At 30.9% G+C, this 5,404-nt stretch overlaps 1 long non-coding RNA gene across 1 annotated transcript; it reads left to right on the forward strand.

Moving 5' to 3' along the window:
• The first annotated feature begins 3,160 nt into the window (after nt 1-3,160).
• On the forward strand, nt 3,161-4,850 carry LOC108820682 (uncharacterized). The gene is made up of 2 exons (XR_001944334.2): nt 3,161-3,780; nt 4,374-4,850. It is a non-coding gene; the product is annotated as an uncharacterized LOC108820682 (long non-coding RNA).
• The last annotated feature ends 554 nt before the right edge of the window (nt 4,851-5,404 follow it).

Raw genomic sequence — 5,404 nt, forward strand, 5'->3', positions numbered from 1 at the left:
AAAATTTTGGTAATAATTTTTTCTCATTTCTATAAATATATTAAAATGTTTTATAATTATCATATCTTTAATACACTTATGTTAAACTAAAATATAAATAATAAAATATTTGAAATGATACAAAATTAGATATACTTAAAATTTTGAAACTATTTATAAAGTTTTCTTATATAAATTATTGTAATTTTAAAAATTTGAATGGTAATTTTTTATTTTTACAAATTAATATAATATATTTATAGCAATGGAGTAATATAATAAATTTTTAAAATTACAATAATTTATATAAGAAAACTTTATAAATAGTTTCAAATTTTTAATTATATTTAATTTGTGCAATTTAAAATATTGTATTATATTTATATTTTAGTATAATATAAGTATATTAAATATATGGTAGTTAAAATATGTTAATGTATTCATAAAAATGAGAAACAATTATCACCAAAGTTTTATTCAGAGAATATGAAGAAGTATATATCAAAAATTTACTTTAGTTCAATGGTTAGAGTGTCTCTTTTAAAGTGTATCAATGCATGGATTTGAATCCTAGAATGAACATATTTTTTTTTTAAAAGATTAAACCAAAACGAAGTTGTTTTGTTTTTTTACCGGTTGACTAACTTATTTTACGGTCAATTTATATTTTGGCACGTTTTAAGAAGTTATGTAGTATTTTTGAATTATAATTGAGTTGAGTTTGTATTTAGCACTGATCAGTTGTTCAGGTAGATTTTGGCATATTTTAAAAAGTCTAGGTAGTATTTTTGAATTATAATTGAGTTGAGATCGTATTTAACACTGATCAATAGTTCATGTAGTATTTGGCACGACTAAAATTGTTCGGGTTGAAAAAAGCCCTTTTCCTGTTTTTGTTGTGCTATCCTATTGGGAAAACCTTCCCCATCATCTGCAACATATCGTTTTTAACATATCATCATTCATTAAAAAATTAAAATATAAATAAAGAGATATATCGGCATTGCCATTGCCATATGCGGGAAACCTACACCATCATCTGCAACATATCGAAAAACTGTCATCTTGATACGATGATAAGTCAGAAACCATCTTCATGAGTGGGTTGAACCTTGATATGACTGAAACTTTTTTCATCACGAGTGGGTTGAACCTTGATAAATAATATTGGTCATAATTTGTTTTTTTTTTGAATGAATGTAAAATTTATTCGATCAGAACTTTTTTAAATCAAGTGCAACAAATATGAAAACCAGAAAAACAATAAAAGAAATGAAAGAACTAAATCTAGACTTTTCTCACTAAACAACTTCTACTTCTAATCTATTAAACCTAAGATCCCCCTCAAGCTTGACCATGTGGAATAAGTTAAGCTTGGAGCTATGTGATACTCCTCATTAAAACCCACACTAGAGAAAACCCAAATGGGACAAAACTCTAACGGGGGAAAAGAGTAAGCATCACCATAGCAGGGGAAAGAAACTGCAGCTATAAACTTCAAAACTCTTATTTTCCAGTCCACTGGTAAGATCAACTTAACAACCTTACTGGTTATTATCACTATATATCATCCCCTCTTCCACATCTTCCACAAACCTCAGAACCCCGCTGTAGCTAATTCCAACTGAGGGACACTTCTTTTGTCTCTATCAGACTTGTATTCTTGAGGCAAACCACAGACTTAAACCTTCCTCCAAATATTTTTTCCCTTTTCCTTTGACTGCTAAAAGCTTTAGTCAGATCAATTTGTCAACAAATCTGATTAAAATCCTAGCTTCTCTTGGTTCTTCACCATGCCTGCGAGCATTTCTCTCTCTCCATAGACTGTGGAGAAGAGCCTGGAAAGAGTATCGAATGATGAATAATTCAGTAGAGGAGTAACATCTTGACCGAGAGATGATTTCAAGCAACACATCCCAATCATCAGTAAACCCATTCTTCATGATCCCTGCTATTAGCTCCTTCCATATCTTACTAGAGATTCGACACTTAAAGAATAGATGCCTGCAAGATTATTGGTCATAATTTTTGATATGGCGAATAAGTAAGTTAGTATCATTATTTAATATATATGTTACTGAAACCATTTTCGTTGTTTAAAGTTATAGATGTTGAACTCCAAAGTTTTGAAGCGCAAATTTCTACCAACTCGCAGATTTGAAATACAATTTTCCCCATTAACTATCTTAACACAAACCACTAAATTTTTTTTTTAAAAAGAAATTCCTTTAAAGCGGTCTCACCTATATAATGGAATGATACTGATAACAAAACTACAAACGTAAACGTAAGAGCATCTCCAATGTATTACTCCAAATTTTATTTCAAAATGATGCAACTCCAAAATGGAATGATGTTTTACTCCAATGTATTACTCTATTTTTTACTCCAAAAATAATTGTTAATAACATCTTATACTTATAAAAGTTTACTAATTAACCCCAACTATTTTATGTTTGCAAAAATACTTTAAATTATAATTTATTTAAATTAAACATTTATTATTAAAAGGTACAAAAATCATAAAAATAGAATAAAACATAATGTATAAGTTGGTTCAATAATAATCATTAAAATATTTTCCCACAAATGATCGATTAATGCATTTCGTAATGAAAAATTGAGTTTTTTTATCTTTGATATTCCTAAATCGAATAATTTTTTTTTGAAATCGGACATTTAAATCACTTATTTATGTTATTTTATTTTATATTATTTTTGTTATTTAATTATGTTATACATTTTATGTCAAATTATTAAATAATGGAATAACTTATTTTTCACGTTGTTGTATCATTTTAAAATATTATTTAAGTAAGAAACAAGAACATTAAAGATTTAAAGGATTATTTCATAAATAAAAAAAGTTCAACTCCAAAATGGAGTAATGTGTAAAATTACTCCATAAATGGAGTAACCCTAGTCATTACTCCATTTTGGAGTTGTAAGAGCATCTCCAATGTAATACTCCATTTTTTCCTCCAAAATGGAGTAAAAGTGAAAATGGAGTAAAAATACTCCAATCCTACTCCATTTCTTACTCCATAATGGAGTGGTGAACAAACAAAAATTAGATTACTCCATTTATGGAGTAAACACTATTATGGAGTAAGATATGGAGTTGGGTTAGAGCAATTTTTACTCCATATTCACTTTTACTCCATTTTGGAGGAAAAAATAGAATGGGGTTGGAGATGCCCTAAATGAAGTGGGGTTGGAGAGGATTTTACTCCAAAATGATGTTTGAAGTAGAAAATGGAGTAGGGTCGGAGATGCCCTAAGTAAGAAATAGTAAGATAATGCAAAGCAATAAACATGACCCAGAAATTAAAACATGGCTAACGAACTTTCAAATTTCCCCCAAGACTACCAAACTTGCAAGACCCGTTAAGTCGTTCATAGCTCGTTGCCTACATTTTTGTCTTCTTCTTCTTCAGCTTTTATTATCTATCACTGGTTTACCAAAAGTGCAAGACCCGTTAAAAAGTCTCCTTCTCTCTCTCTCTCCCTACATTAAATTTTTTTTTTTTTTTGACAAATACATTAAATTTTATTTTGTTCTTTAGCTTTTAATATTATCTACCATAGGTTCAACTTTCTCTTATCTTCATCTCTCTGGTCTATATAAAATGCGGGCATGAGTCACACTGATGAGTAAACTAAGAGGAAATATTAAGATGGCATCTTCTATAGTGTCCAAAGGATTTTTTGAGCGTTCCAGTTTCTCGTCCATGCTTCTCTTTCTCTCTCTTCTTCTTGTGTTTCCCCATATCAGTACACAAATGGAATTCCGGAAACTTAGTGAGTCTTTTCGTTTTTAGATATTATGAAGTCATTATTCTTTATTATTTAACGTTATGAGTAACTAGTAAGGCGTATGTTAAAACTTGACTTTGGTTTGAGATTGTTGTTTTAGTAAGAAACGAACTAACAAAATTAACAAAGAATCAGAGAATATGATACAGTGGCAATTGATTTTAGTTTTAATTAATGAAATTATGTTTATTTTATTTTTTTTCAAAAATACATTATATATGATACCTGTTTTTCCCTTTTTTTTCTGATTCGGTCTAGATTGTAATTTGCTTTACAGATGTAACAAAAGACGTTGGCTAGCCGCATTGAATACATGAATTACCACATACATTATTTTATATATATATATATATATATAATATCTTATGCATAAGTGTGTAGTTTATTATTCATCAATGAGGCTCCAGGTAATATCTTACGAAGAAATGTGTAGTTTATTATTCATCAATGAAAGTTTTTATATACAGCATAGATTATCGTATACTAACTAGGAATAGGAGATTATCCATTTATATATACATATATATATATATATGTTTGTCTGTGGATTTAATTGGTTTTGGGTGGTGATTGTGCAGAGGAGACGTACCATCCACATCAAGTGACGGTCCACAGGCGCGTTAGTATTCCTCGGAATTATCGTTCGCCAAGAGTACCGAGCTCATCATGTCGCTTCTGTAAGCGTCATTTCGATGACCCTTCTCCGCCAACCGAAACGTATGTTCCTCGTCGTCCCTTTACAAGGCCAAAAGGCCCTCAGAAATTTCTGCCTCGTCGTCCCATAACAATGCCAAAATGCCTAAAATTATTTCCCGCATGTACACCTCAAATAATTGATAGAACGCCTCCTCCGCCGCCCCCAGGAGCTTTTGAAAGCACATATGGACTTGGTCACTGAGCACGCATTAGCTTCGAATGCGTCTAAAATATATATGTGCACGTTTCTTATGTTATATTTTATTTTTTGGTTCCTGTGGTACGTTATCCATATGCTGGTATTTCTCATATTTTACGGATATATCGAATGCAATTATATATGATATTTCTGTTCAGCATTCTACAACTACATAGCTGAGTTGTACTGGAACAGTGAACAGAGAGTTGTAGTACTATATCTGGACGCACTATATTCAAGGACCCTCGTGGCTAACCTCAATTAGTTTATAGATAAAGAATAAAAGAACAAGTATTGTGCAATACCCGCTGTTGAAGCCCGGTTTCATCCTGCTCCAGATCCGGTCCGAGATCCGGACCCAAAAACAATAAGACCCAAATTTGATCACCATTAGAGTTCAAGAAGGAAACACATGCACACAAAAGATAAACCCCACCCCAAACTTAAGAAATCGAACATGCCGAACTCGGAAAGTCAACTGAAAATGTACAGAAATCAAGAGCACTAAAAGCCACTATTAGACGCTGGAAATCATACCACCGTTATGATTCGCCTAAAAGACCAATAAAAGAAGAAGAAAGAGCCAAAAACAAAGGACCCAAATTCTACATAGCTAAACTACACTCTCATTATATACAATTTCCACTGTTATCAACCATCTCTTGTACTCATCCCTAATATCATCAATAAAACATCAATTTTTTATATTAATCA

Source organism: Raphanus sativus, chromosome 8, assembly GCF_000801105.2.
Source record: "Raphanus sativus cultivar WK10039 chromosome 8, ASM80110v3, whole genome shotgun sequence".
In the NCBI taxonomy this organism is placed as follows: domain Eukaryota; kingdom Viridiplantae; phylum Streptophyta; class Magnoliopsida; order Brassicales; family Brassicaceae; genus Raphanus; species Raphanus sativus.